This window comes from Zingiber officinale, chromosome 2A, assembly GCF_018446385.1.
Source record: "Zingiber officinale cultivar Zhangliang chromosome 2A, Zo_v1.1, whole genome shotgun sequence".
In the NCBI taxonomy this organism is placed as follows: domain Eukaryota; kingdom Viridiplantae; phylum Streptophyta; class Magnoliopsida; order Zingiberales; family Zingiberaceae; genus Zingiber; species Zingiber officinale.
Genome location: NC_055988.1, coordinates 40,628,102 through 40,643,401, shown reverse-complemented (window position 1 = coordinate 40,643,401; position 15,300 = coordinate 40,628,102).

Genomic DNA, 15,300 nt, shown 5'->3' with positions numbered 1-15,300 from the left:
GTGATGAGACTAGATTATGAGAAATGGCTAGAGGCCATGAGATCCGAGATGGAATCCATGTACACCAACCAAGTATGGACTTTGGTTGATCCACCTGAAGGGGTAAAACCCATTGGGTGTAAGTGGGTCTTTAAGAGAAAGACTGACGTGGATGGACTTATCTATAAGGGTCGCTTGGTAGCTAAAGGTTTCAAGCAGATTCATGGTATTGACTATGATGAAACCTTTTCACTAGTAGCGATGTTTAAGTCCATTCGGATCATGCTTGCTATTGCAGCCTACCAAGAATATGAGATATGGCAGATGGATGTCAAAACTACGTTTCTGAATGGAAACCTACTCGAGGATGTGTACATGACACAACCTGAGGATTTTGTAGATCCATAGCATACTAGCAGAGTATGCAAGCTGCATAGGTCCATTTATGGACTAAAGCAAGCTTCTCGGAGCTGGAATCTTCGATTCAATGATGCAATCAAACAGTTTCGTTTCATCAAGAACGAAGATGAACCTTGTGTCTACAAGAAGGTTGTAGGGGACATAGTTGTCTTCCTCATATTGTATGTGGATGACATATTGGTCATTGGGAAGGACATCCCTATGCTTCAGTCTGTCAAGACCTGGCTAGGGAGTTGCTTCTCAATGAAGGACTTAGGTGAGGCATCCCGCATTCTAGGGATACAGATCTATAGAGATAGATCTAAGAGATTGCTTGGCTTAAGTCATAGTACATATATTGACAAGGTACTCCTTCGGTTTGCCATGCAGAACTCCAAGAAGGGATTTCTGCCGATGTCACATGGCGTGAGTCTTTCGAAGACTCAAGGTCCCTCTTCTAGAGAGGAGAAAGACCGCATGGATCAAATCCCTTATGCCTCAGTCATAGGATCTATCATGTACGCCATGCTATGTACTCGACCTGATATCTCGTATGCTTTGAGCATGACGAGCAGATACCAGTCAGATCCAGGTGAAAGTCACTGGATAGAGGTCAAGAATATTCTTAAGTACTTAAGAAGGACTAAAAAATATTTCTTGATATATGGAGGCGATGATGAGCTAGCTGTAAAGGGTTACAGTGATGCTAGCTTCTAGACCGACCAGGATGATTATCGATCGCAGTCAAGGTTCGTGTTTGCATAAATGTTGGTACTGTGAGCTGGAAGAGTTCGAAGCAGGACACAGTAGCTGATTCTACGATAGAGGCCGAGTATATTGCTGCATCAAAGGCAGCAAAAGAGGCATTTTGGATTCGCAAGTTCGTCACTGAACTTGGGGTGGTTCCTAACATTGCTGACCCTATTGAGCTCTATTGTGACAACAATAGAGCTATAGCACAGGCGAAGGAACCTCGCTCACACCAGCGGACCAAACACATACTACGGCGCTTCCATCTCATTCGAGAGATCATCGAGAGAAGAGATGTGAAGATTTGCAGAGTACCGAGGCTAACATCGCAGATCCCTTGACCAAGGCTTTGGCACAGAGGAAGCATGATGGTCACACTAGGTCATTGGGGCTTAGAGCCTACACTGATTGGCACTAGTGCTAGTGGGAGATTGTTAGCTAGAGCCCTAGAGCCAATCATTTGATGATTGTATTTTGGACTTGTTGTATCATATTCGATATAAATAAAGGCATTTGGTTTTTGGTTATTATACTTACTTGTATTTGTGCCAAATAAACTAAGTATAATAACGTCCTTGAGTAGACGGTTCTCACCTATATCAATCGGTTAGTTGAACCGATAGTGAGATGATATAGGGAACACTACTCTTAATCATTCCTAGTCGAGTATTAACATTCAGGGATAATGTTAATGCAATAAGACTAGCATGTAGGTCAACTCGATGACTTGATCTCACAAGTCATGGATATAGAGATATCAAGTTGACACATGGGTATGCATTGGAGAATGTATACTGAATGACCCGCCATGAGAAAGTATCATGGATCGTTATATGAGTGTCATATACTTTCTCATGTGACTATTAGTATGACTATTGGTCCTTAGACCTGAAGTCACCATGGTTCCCTACATAAGGAGTTATGTACTTTGGTTTCGTCAAACGTCACCCGTAACTGGGTGGACTATAAAGGCGATTACTGGGTATATAACAAATTATGTGGAGGGATGTGAGTGATGTAGATGGGATCTATCTCTCCTATATGACGGGAGAGACATCGGTATTCTTGATAGAGTGAGACCACGAAGTGCATGGCCATGCCCAAATGAGTCAATATGAGATATTGAGCTCATTTGATTGAGTGAGTCTACTTGGAGTTCAAGATTTAGATTGATTAGAGGATGACACGGTCTATGCCTCACATTGATCAATCTAGATGTCTAGGATAGAAGGACACTTGTCATATATTGTGAGGAGTCACAATTAGTAGTCACAAGGTGATGTTGGATCTCGACATTCTTGTAACTTGGGTAATAATGATGTATTGCTAGATACCGCTCATTACTTATGTTTCTAAATGAGTTTAGGGGCATTGCCAACGTTACAAGAACCTATTGGGTCACACACAAAGAACAAGTGGATGGAGATTAGGTTCATATGATGAACCAAGAGGATTAGATTCATTTGATGAATTAAATTGGATTAAGAGTAATCCTAATTGGGCTAATTGAGTTGGACTCAAGTTGATTCATGTGTTCAATGAGTCTAATTTAGATTATGACTCATTGAATCAATTTAATTAAATGAATTAGATTCATTATATTAAATTGGCTTGAATTAAATGGTTGGATTAGATCAACCATGAGAGAGATTAAGTCAAGTTTGACTTGACTTGAGAGGAAGATGAAGAGTCAAGTTTGACTTGACTTTATGCCACCTCATTGGTGAGTTGGCATTAAGTGGACCAATGATGATGCTCCACATCATCATGGTTACTTAAGTGAAGTGCCACCTCATGGGAGTTACCAAGAGTTGTGACTCTTGGTATCCCATGGAGGTTACAAACCACTTAATTAGATGAAAAGAGTTTCATTTTGCAAGTGTAACTCTCATTCAAGTGATCTTCCTCCTCCTAAGCTCTCTTCTTGCTCCTTCTCTTCTCTTGGTCGTGGGTTTCAAGCAAGGGAGAAGAAAGGAGAGTGAATCTAATCCAAGAAGAAAGGTTAGTGAAAGTCACATAGAGTTTTTAGAGGAGTGTGTTCTCTTCTTTTCCTTTCTTCATCTTCCAATCCTATCCGAGAGCATCAAGAAGTGCTAGCACACTTGTGGTGTTCTCTTCTCCATCCTTAAGTGTTAGAGAACACTTCTTGTTCGTGTGGATATCACTAGAGAGTTGTCTACGTTGACAACTTCGAGATCCGACATACCTTGGATGAGCGGGATACGCGAAGGGCACGCATCGAAGGTATAAAATGTTTTTCCTTTGTAGATCTACTGTAGATCGAAGTTTGAAACTCGTATTCATATTTTTCAAAAGTTTTTCTTGGCACGGATCCTATGGCTAGGGGGTTTCGGGGTTTCCGCGACGCGAAAAAGCGGTTTTCGTGGCCCGAAAAACCTAACAGATTAGGCAATGGCAAGAAAAATAAGATGACAAATAAAATCGAATGGAAATAATGTGTATGTTTTAAAAGACATATAGATGATAGATGATAAATGAAAAATTTGTATGCTATAACATCTACCCCACAGAAATCAGAATAATCACAACAACTAATTGGAGTAGTTGCTACATCATGTAGCAGCTACTTAGGAGTAAGAAAACATGGTGTAGCAGCTATAAATTACATTTATACCTTGATTGAGAAAATATTGTCAATAAAATTATATTTAGATTACATCATAAGTTTAATATTGAATGCAATATTCAGAATCCACATGAGTGCTCACATTGTTCTCATAAATTGTACTATGTCATTTTTATATTGGCCAAGCTGTGTCCACAGTGTTCTCAATGAGCGATCACCCTTGATCAACGCACCCAGTGTTCTGAACATCGTACAACATATGTTATTTTCCATCTCCCTCACGCCCTTTGGTCATGGATGGGAAAAATTCGTAGAGGCGAGCATCCTATGGCTACTCCAAGAGGATTCCTCAGGGCATTCCCGAGGCTCTTCGTCGTGAACACATGATTTTGGGTAGAATTTGGACCACTCCATGAGCAACCTAACCTCATCCACGTATGTTGTTCGAGGCTAGACGATGGTGTTCGCATTAAAGAAATACCTTTACGAGTATGTAAGCTTACACTTGACCGTGAAGGCAACATGATCACTTTTTCATTCCTGATTTGGGAGTTGGATACATTTCAAGATTTACAGAGGATGCCATGAAAGAAATGACGAAGGTGGTGTTGAGAAAATATCGTCAATCCATGAATAAGCTACTTGTTTTCTTTTGGATGTCATGAACGAAGCCACCCTTTGTTATATAGGAAAACATCGGCACTATACTATTCAATCTGGGAATAGGTGTATTCACAAGCCCACGGTTGCTCTTCTAACAAAGCAGAATTATACAAGTAGTCATGGATCATGATTTATGATAGTTATGACCAGTCATATGGGTTATGGCTGCTATGAGTGGTCATTCTATGAGCAATTAAAGATTTATGCTATAATATACAAGGCCTAACTACAACACGTTATTACAGCTATTTGGACAGTTAGCTGCTACAACGTGGAGCAGCTACTTGGAAAGTCAGCTGCTACACATTATAGCAGCTACTTGGATAGAAAACTGCTATAAAATATAGCAGTTGCTTGGTAAGTTATCTCAATTTAAATTTTAATTCTCTCTCATCCTAATATATTATTTTTGTTTGTGATTCTAAATGATCTATTTAATTAATATAGGGAAAAACATATGTTAATCGGTTTAGGGGTGCTATACACCAATCATTCGAAAGTAAACAAGATGCAATAAGACCTTTTGAAGCCTACATTGATAAAAATCCATAGAATACCTCCATTATATTGAGAGGAAAAGAAAGTTTGTGTGCATCAACAAATATAGTATCGAGATCAAAATCAAAAAGAAAACTAACGAGGACTGAAAAATTACAGTGGATGCTCAAAGATGCATTGGAAGAGATAGAGTTACAGTTATATTCTCTACAAATTTGTGATGAAGAATAGATGTTGCATTTGAAGTTGTAGTGTTTATAGGTTTTCTAGGTTTAAATCTTCTATAATGTATTAGCTTTTGAACAAATTAGTATTGAATACATTTTAATTTTTTGAATACAAATTGTATGGGTTTTAAATTTTTATATCCAGTATTATTCTTTGTAAGTTGGATACATTTTAATGTTTTAGATTCAAGTTTTCACTGCTATAACATGTATCAGCTATCAATCGGGTAGTTGCAACACCTTGTAGTAGCTATCTGACAGTAGCTGCTACACAAAGTAGCAGCTTCCCTTAAATAGCTGCCTCACATTATTGCAGCTACCCTACATTCGTTGCTACACATTATAGCGCTAGATGACATCGATTATTATATGACGACACATTAATTAATATTTCAATGGAGACCAATCTACTCTAGTTCATTGATCCATCACCTCAAGACAATGACCACTTATAGCGGTATTAAACATGACCGGTGAACGTAGGGAAAATCTGACTTTGTTAGAAGGGCAACTTGGAAAGTTAACTGCTACACATTGTAGCAATTAATACTGCGGAGTATACATTATGTGCATGAAAGGAATCAAGGCATGACGGTTGGTTATTCTTGTCTTTACTATCTGTCTTATCTTTTCACAAGGTTTGATGAGTTGTAGTGAGTAATTTGATGACCCATATTTATGGTATTGGAAAGACACTTTCGAGTTAATGTTGTTAAAACTCATTTTCCTATAAATCATCTATCAACCTAACTCCCTCTTTCACGCTACTTAGCCCTTCGTTCTCTTATACAACGTCTTTATTGTAGTTGTTTAAGGAACATGTCTTGCTTTAGCAAGAAGACAAATCCCACTCTGGGTGGTGTTAAAGAACCCCCTATGGAAGAGGATTCAAGCTCTACGTCTTCTGTCTTTGAAGGACCATCTCTATTAGTAAACTCATCTACTTCTTAGTTTCTATTATCCATTCTTCTTCTATTATATATATCTTTCTTTCCTTGAATTTACGAATTTTCTAAAATAATCCTAACAGGTATCTCAGTCTAGCCATGGAATATCATGTTGTTTGCAGCTATATTAAGATTCTCACAGAACAACGGAACCAAGCGAGGAAGGAGTTGGAATCCATCCTTTTTTGGGAGAAAAAGAACCAAACTGAACTTGTGCAGCTGCGACGATAACTATCCTAAGTTAATGTAGCATTAGAGGATGCTATAAATCAAATGACTGAGTGAAATATCATTCTTTGTGAACATTAGTGTTTGTATTAATGTGTGGCAGCTCACGACAATCATGTGATTATAGCATTAGTGTTTCTATTAACTTTTTGTCATAAGATCTTCTTGTTTGTCTTATGTTATTATCTTTATTTAGAATATTAATATTATTCCATTCATGTATATCAAACCCAACTATAGTCTCTAACTCTTTCTTCATTTACGCTCAACAAGATGTTACTCTACATTTTCAAGCAATAATAGATCATATCAATCATACTTATTTATTTAGATAAAATAAATGAGCTTCTGCACATTGTATCAGTTAATGTATAAATAGTTAGAAGTTGCTACATGTTGTAGTAGCTACTGCAGTACGTTGAATCAGCTAGTCGTCAGAAGCTGCTACAACATGTAGCAGCTTCTCAAGAGTAGCTGCTACACTGTGTAGCTGCTACTACAGATTAGCTGCTACACATTATAGCAGTTACTCCAGAGACGTGAGCTACCACACATGTAGTAGTTAATACAAATTAGCTACTACATATTGTAGCAGCTACTCCAGAGATGTGAGCTACTATAACATGTAGCAACTACTGGTGATTCAACTAATAAGCCCTAATCTCTATTAATAATTAAATGGTCACTTATATAATTTAAAATTAATAAATTTATGGAGACACATCAGTTAATTAATGATGACCTACCACATTTGGTCCATTGATCTATGATGTCCATAGAATGACCACTTATAGCTGTCATTTATTTCTTAGGTATGTTGTAATATCATGATGTGGTAAATTAAAGTGGACTCATGAGTCATGATCCAACTCATGAACAACAAACATAAGGTCCACGTTGTAGCAGAGAGTGTGTGGTAGCTGCTACACACCCTTGTAGCAACTCAAACATCATTTCCAGATAATACATTAAATGCAATGGGAGGGGTCGGTGAAATTTAATTTAATTGATGTTGTAGCAGTTATGGGTCAGTAACTGCTACAATATATGACTTCATGTTGTAGCAGCTATCTATCCATAGTTGTTACAGCACATAGGGAGGTATTATGTAAGACATCTCAGATTATTAATAGAATAATAGCGTAGAAATTATAGTAGAATGAGAAATTCTACCAATCCTGGTTGTTTTAGGAAAAAGGTGATGACTTGAATAAATCTTACCTTGTGTAAAAGATAAAAAGAGGAATCCTTAAGAATAGAAAAGGAATGAAAATGTTTGTGATTTCTCTATTATAATAGTGAATCTCTCATTATAGCCAAGGGAGCATATACATACGTCGCTCTACATACTAAATGTCACTTTTTGGCTATTATCGACAGTATCACAAAAGTTTATCAAATTGATCTGTAATACCCAACAAGGTTATCAAATTCATCTGTATTAACTATTAATTGCTCACTAAGATTTTTGTAAACCTAGCTTCATAACTCAAAGGTCGTGTTATTAGATCCTGCAACAATAAAGATAATTATAAGTCAAAATTTATCAAGATCCAGTAAAAAAATGATCTGCTACAAATTGTAGCAGCTTCTCAAGAGTAGCTGCTACAATCTGTAGCAGTTAGTGAGGATTAGCTGCAACAAATTGTAGCAGCTTCTCAAGAGTAACTACTACAACGTGTAGTAGCTTCTGAATATTAGCTGCTACACTCTGTAGCAGTTAGTCTAGATTAGGTGTTACACATTATAGTAACTACTTCAGAGACATGATCTACTACAAAGTGTAGCAGCTACTGTCGATGTAGTTAACAAGTCTTAATCTCTATTAATAATTCAATAGTCACTTATATAATTTGAAATTATTTAATTTATGGAGACACTCAGACCCATCAATTAATTAATGGTAGAAAGAGGAATGGTGTTGAAAGTAAGTTCAATGGAAAAATTAATTTGTTATAACAAAAGGTTAAGTTTATGTAGTACATCTTAGATTATTAATGGAATAACAACGTAAGATTCAGAGTAGAAGGAAAATCATTTGTAATAAGAAATAACAGTTCACTGAGAGTTTGGTAAACCTAGCATCATAACGCAAAGGGCAAGTTGTTAGAACCTATAAAAACACAGATAATTATAATCCAAAATTTATCAAGATTTAGTAATATAGTTAAATAAAAACTAGAATATACCAACTATAGATGTCAAATCTTCTTCATCTGATTCATCATCGTTGGTATTATCTTTCTCTGTAGCAATTGATATGGCAATCAACTCATCATCAAATTTACTATTAATGAAAAAATTTATTGATCTGGGAATAAAATTGTACTACAAATGCATTAATGGATGCATACCCTTGCTATAATACTGGACAGTTGCACTTGTCGTGTGACACACCTCGGTGATCGCATCCATGACATAGCCTAGACTTTGAGGTTGACATCTTTTTTGAAGATTTCAATCTTTTCCCATAACTCTTTCCCCTTACTAAAGAAGGATCAAAAATAGAGGGGCCCCATCGATGACATTTTTCCTTTGACTTTGATTTTCACATTTTCTGCTAATGTTCATCTCTTGAATTTTTCTATAGATACAATCAAATTGATCATCCAAGAAGTTTGTCCTCTCATCAATCAAAGATGCATCATCGATCACTACTAAAGATTTATAGGATAACCTTGAGTGTCTTGACATCAAATTCGCATCTGGACTATCGATGAATGTTTGCTCACCAAAAGCATAGATTACCCTAACCTTGGCATTTCTTGTTCATCTATTGAGTATGTACTTATCAGGCAGTAGATACACTTGGTTGATATAGAAAAAAAGCTAATATATGCCTATATGGAATGCCCTCGAATTCAAATTTACTAAAACTTTAGGATATGTACTCTGTATGTTTGTTATGCATGAGAACCCTTGGTTTTGCAGATGAACCACTTTGAAAATTTATGACATGGTAACCCACTAAATCACCACCTATAGATGCTTGTTGCACATAATAACCATGACTCAAACTCATTTCATTTTGAAAATCCAACCATTTCTTTTTTGTGCACACCTTAAGCATTTGAGATTCCATAGGCCAGTTTGTCTTAATCTTTGGTTGCTCGACCATATCAATATGGTTGACAACTAAGTCATTGTGTCTTTGGTGTCGCAATGCCCTATTGAAATGCGTGATAAAATTTATTAATGAGTTATTATGTGATACATACTTCTTGAAAAATGAATGTGAGCTTTCAGATCGGTGACTTCTTGACATTCCAGCAGAAAAAACATGGCGAAAATAAAATGGGACCCACCTTTGTCATAATTCATACATCAATGATAATTACTTATTTTTCTCCAAGTTAGAAAACCTGATAACTTCTTCCTATGACTTCTCAAATTCATCAGGAGTTGAGGAGTTCATAATGACATCCTTTATGGTTTGATGGTAGTTGTGAAAAGTCAAAGGGGTAATTTATCTGGAAATTTATTGAGTATATGCTACAAACAATATCGATGCACTGTTTGAGAAAAAACTTGGGCAATGACCTTCGTCAATGTTGGATCCTGATCAGTGATGATCATAATTGGTGGACCATTAGGCATTGCTTCTATGAACTTCTTAAGCAACCAAACAACAAACTCAGTTTTCTCATCACTTAGAAAGGCACAACCAAATACAATGCTCTGATGATGATGATTAACTCCTATGAAGGGTGCAAAAATCAACCCATATTTGTTAATGTTATATGTGGTATCAAATACAACCACATCACCAAAGACGTTGTATGCCCTCCTTGATACGTGATCCTCCCAAAAATACCTAGTGAATCTTTAAGTTGAATCAGTCTTATTATAATAGAAAAAGGTTGAATTCTTCTCTTTCTCTGTTATAAATAACTCAATCAGTGTTTTGGCATCAATACCCTTTTGTTCATCCCTTAGCTCTTTCTTAAAGTTTCTAATATCCCTTTTCGTGCAACCTAGATGTTCAGGCCCTCCATAATCTATCTCCAATATTCAAATTTGTTGACAAGTTGACACATTAACCTCTGAAAACTGCTGCGTTAATACTTTCTTGGCTTAAAAAATATGACGATGTGAGCGAAGCAAATGCACCTTTGAAGGAGTGGAGAGTGGATGATTATGACTTTCCATGAATTTTGTGATAATCCAATTTAGTCCGGTCAATTCTTTAACAAGTGAAAGTTTTGACCTACATCCAGTCCTTACTTCACCATGTGCTCTTTCCTTTATACTATCAACTTGTGCTTCTTTTTTTTCGTTTATCATCTGTATATCCTTCTTTAAAGCATACAAATTGATTCCATCCAACTTCATTTGTCCTCTTATTTTTCTTGTTGTTGCCTAATCTTGCACTAAATCTGGCTTCACGTGCATATTGGTTATAGAACAAAAATGTAGGACCGTTGGGCCGTCTAGAAGGGGGGGTTGAATAGCCCTGCAAAAATCAAAATGCAAACACCCTTCTCGAACTCTTAAACTAACACTTGCATAAAATAAGAGAAATAAATAAAAGCTAAAAAGTAAAAGGCACACCGAGATTTACTTGGTTACAACCAGGAAGGTTGTTAATCCAAGAAAGCGTAGCACTAGTATCTCCTTCAGGTGGAGAAGCCTTTTACAGCAATGAAGCGCACAACAGAAGCTTAAAACAGAAAAGCGTACAAGTGTAGAAAGAATGCTTGAGTTCTCAGTTGATTTGAAGCTTCTGGACCAAGGCTATATTTATAGCCTTGGTCAGGGCGCCTGGAAGGGTTCCGGGCGCCCTGAGGGGGATAAATTTTATCCCCCAACGTTCAGATCGAGTTTTGACTTGATCTGGTGAAAATACTGGGTCCGGGCGCCCGGAAGGGTTTTGGGCGCCCCGTGCTGCTCCGGGCGCCCTGGACTGTTCCGGGCGCCCCGGACCCCAAAGTCAACCAATGTTGACTTTTTCATCCGGGGACCACTGCTCCGGTTTGGTTCGGCTCGGTCCGGGTCTTCTACTCCGGATCCGCTTGCTTGGGTGATTTCTGCTATCCGGAAAAGGGCTCACCCGAACCCAACTTCCGGTCTTCTCGAGCGTGCTTCCCTCAGGCTTCTCGTCCCTCGGAATTGCCGCGTGTTTCCTTCTCGTCCACCAGCGTACTCATCCGCAGTCTTCGTCCCTCGGTCGTCGACCTTCTCGCTAGCTGTGTCTCTTGCTCCCCGAGCAATCTTCCGCTCCGGCTTTCGTCCCTCGGAACCACCGCGCGCTTCCTTCTCGTCCGCCGGTGTACTCTTCCGCAGCGCTTCGTCCCTCGGACGCACAGCGTGCCGTCCTTCTCGCTAGCTGCGTCTTCCGCTCGACTACCTGTGTTCCTAAGCTCCTGCACACTTAGACACAAGGTTAAATAGACACAGGACCTAACTTAACTTGTTGTTCACACCAAAACAACCTTGGGGTTCCAACAATCTCCCCCTTTTTGGTGTGATCAACCTAAGTTAAGCTAGGGTCAAAAATAGATATTAAAATTAAGACTAACTTAATTTTCAATTTAGTGCAAAAGGATAGAAACATAAATTTTCAATTTTCAATTTTCTACCTCCCCCTAGACTTATACTTTTTCTTCTCCCCCTTTGATCACAAAAAAAAGGGGTTCCAAGAAAAACAATCTAAGGGTTTAGAAAAGAATATTTCAAAAAAAAATCTAAGTTTTTAAGATGTTCAGAAAATTTTTCTAAGTAATTTTGCTAAGATTTCTAGTTTTAGAAAAAAGTTTTTAGCTTATCAAAAAGTGAATTTTGAGAATTTTTCTAAAAAAAATTTAACTTAGGCAAAAAGTATTTTTCTAAGTAAAAAATTTTGAACAAAAATGTTTAAAAAAACTTTGAATGCATTAATTAATTCTAATTTTAATGCTTTGACAGAAAGTTAATTAAATATTTATTTCAATATTTTGACTTCCAGGTCGTGGCGAGGCACTAGGCCTTCTTGGTTATTGGAGCAACAACCACTTCCTTAGACAAAGCCTTATAGAGAAACTTATTGTTTAATTTTCTCACTGAAAAGCGCTAATCTTAATTTTAAAACTTAGACTAAGCAAGATTTAGGAACCCAATAAAGGTTCCAGCCTACTGGATTGATTAAAAATTTCTTAGGGACATATTTTCTAGAGATATTCTTAATTTGTCCCGGGTGATATCTATAATACCAATTTAAATTTGTAAACTTTCTAGAATTAGATGAGCATGCATGGTTTTTCAAATTATCTATTTTAATTTTCAAATCATTATTTTCAAGTTTCAATTTTTCATTTTCCAATTTTGATTTATCTAATTCTTCTAGAGGGCAAGACTTAGCTAAAATTATTTTTAAATTTTTTATTTCTTTTTCTAATTTACAGCAGTCTTTAGTTAATAACTTAACAAATTTATAAAGTTTATTGGGAGGAAGAGAACGTACCTGACTTACCTTATCGAGTTCGTTTTCCGTGTCTCCCCCTGAACTGCTGCTTTCTTCTGACGAAGCTCCCCCTTCATCGATGCTCTCGATGCTCATTTCGGAAGAGCTTGACTCAGAGTCGTCGTCTTGATGACTTGCCATTAGAGCAAGTCCGGAGAATGCCTCGACTTCCGACTCCGACGACGTATCGTCCCACGTCGCCTTTAGGGCTTTTCGCTTTTGGATAGGCTTCTTACCCTTTTCCTTGTTCTTGTTCTTCAGCTTGGGGCAATTGTCCTTGACGTGCCCTTCTTCGTCGCAGTGGTAGCAGCGGATCGTTCTTCTCCTCTTTCCCTGCGGATGGTTAGTAGATCTGGATTTACAAAGCTTCTTGAATCTTCTTACCATCATTACCATTTCCTCGTCATCGAGAGAGGATTCCGACTATGGTTCGTCTCTCGAAGCTTTGAGGGCGACGTTGTTCTTGGGCTCCTTCATTCCTGCACATCTTGACTCATGCACTTCAAAAGTAGAAAAAAATTCTTCTAACGAGATCTTTTCTAAATCTTTAGAAATATAAAAGGCATCTACTAGTGATGCCCATTTTGAATTTCTAGGAAATGAATTTAGTGCGTACCTTAGCGAATCTCGGTTACTTACCGTTTCTCCGAGATTCGACAATCCGGTGATGATCTCTTTGATTCTCGAGTGCAGGTGCGCAACTGTCTCGTCTTCCCCAAGTTGCAGGCTGGTGAGCTGATTCTGAAGCAGATCTCTTCTAGCGAGCTTGGCTTCGGAAGTCCCTTCGTGCATCTCGAGGAACTTTTCCCAAAGTTCCTTTGCCGAGTGGTATTGTCCGATTCTGTTGACTTCTTGAGGTGGAAGAACGCTTAGCAGATGGTATTCTACTTTGCCGTTCACCACGAATTCAGCCTACTCCTTTTTTGTCCATTGACATTTTTCCTTACCTTCTGGAGCTACAAAATCGGATTCCATTGTTAAATTTAATTCAAAGTCTGTGGTAAAAAATACCTGCATCAGATTCTTCCACGTAGCGAAATCTCCTCCATATTTTGGCGGGTGGATGCTTGGTCCGGCCATTATCTTTGCTTCGATTGGCGGTTAGTCCTCCTGAAGCGTCTTGGCTCTGATACCACTTGTAGGATCGTTGGGCCGGTTAGAAGGGGGAGTTGAATAGCCCTGCAAAAATCAAAACGCAAACACCCTTCTCAAACTCTTAAACTAACACTTGCATAAAATAAGAGAAATAAATAAAAGCTGAAAAGTAAAAGGCACACCGAGATTTACTTGGTTACAACCGGGAAGGTTGTTAATCCAAGAAAGCGTAGCACTAGTATCTCCTTCAGGCGGATAAGCCTTTTACAGCAATGAAGCGCACAACAGAAGCTTAAAACAGAAAAGCGTACAAGTGTAAAAAGAATGCTTGAGTTCTCAGTTGATTTGAAGCTTCTGGACCAAGACTATATTTATAGCCTTGGTCGGGGCGCCTGGAAGGGTTCCGGGCGCCCTGAGGGGGATAAATTTTATCCCCCAACGTTCAGATCGAGTTTTGACTTGATCTGGTGAAAATACTGGGTCCGAGCGCCCGGAAGGGTTCCGAGCGCCCCGGGCTGCTCCGGGCGCCCCGAAGCCCAAAGTCAACCAACGTTGACTTTTTCATCCGGGGACCACTGCTCCGGTTTGGTTAGGCTCGGTCCGGGTCTTCTACTCCGGATCCGCTTGCTTGGGTGATTTCTGCTATCCGGAAAAGGGCTCACCCGAACCCAACTTCCGGTCTTCTCGAGTGTGCTTCCCTCCGGCTTCTCGTCCCTCGGAATTGCCGCGTGTTTCCTTCTCGTCCACCAGCGTACTCATCCGCAGTCTTCGTCCCTCGGTCGTCGACCTTCTCGCTAGCTGCGTCTCTTGCTCCCCGAGCAATCTTCCGCTCCGGCTTTCGTCCCTCGGAACCACCGCGCGCTTCCTTCTCGTCCGCCGGTGTACTCTTCCGCAGCGCTTCGTCCCTCGGACGCACAGCGTGCCGTCCTTCTCGCTAGCTGCGTCTTCCGCTCGACTACCTGTGTTCCTAAGCTCCTGCACACTTAGACACAAAGTTAAATACACACAGGACCTAACTTAATTTGTTGTTCATACCAAAACAACCTTGGGGTTCCAACAGAAAATACCTCCTCCAATGATGCAAATTCCATCCCAATTTGTGGTTTTCAATGTTCAACAACTTGGGGAATGTATAGCTAATTAGCATCACAGGTGTCTTCCACTACTAGATAATAACATATTTAGCTCGAAAGAAATTTAAAATTTTCAATTGTACATGATGATTAATTAGGAGAAAATATAATATAGAGGAAATATTTAAATGCTCATAGATGTAACTACACTATTCTAGAAGGCGATTTAAAACCATATAAACCCTAAAAGTCTAAACCCTAATTCCTAAGTGAAGAGTCAAAATAAAATAACTTACGACAGGGACAAACATTTGAAGGTGAAAACTAGGTGTCGTAGTGAGGTTGATAGACGAAGTGATAGTGGCCACTCTCAAACTTAGTATGACTTAGTAGTGGTCATGGTCGTGGAAGCATG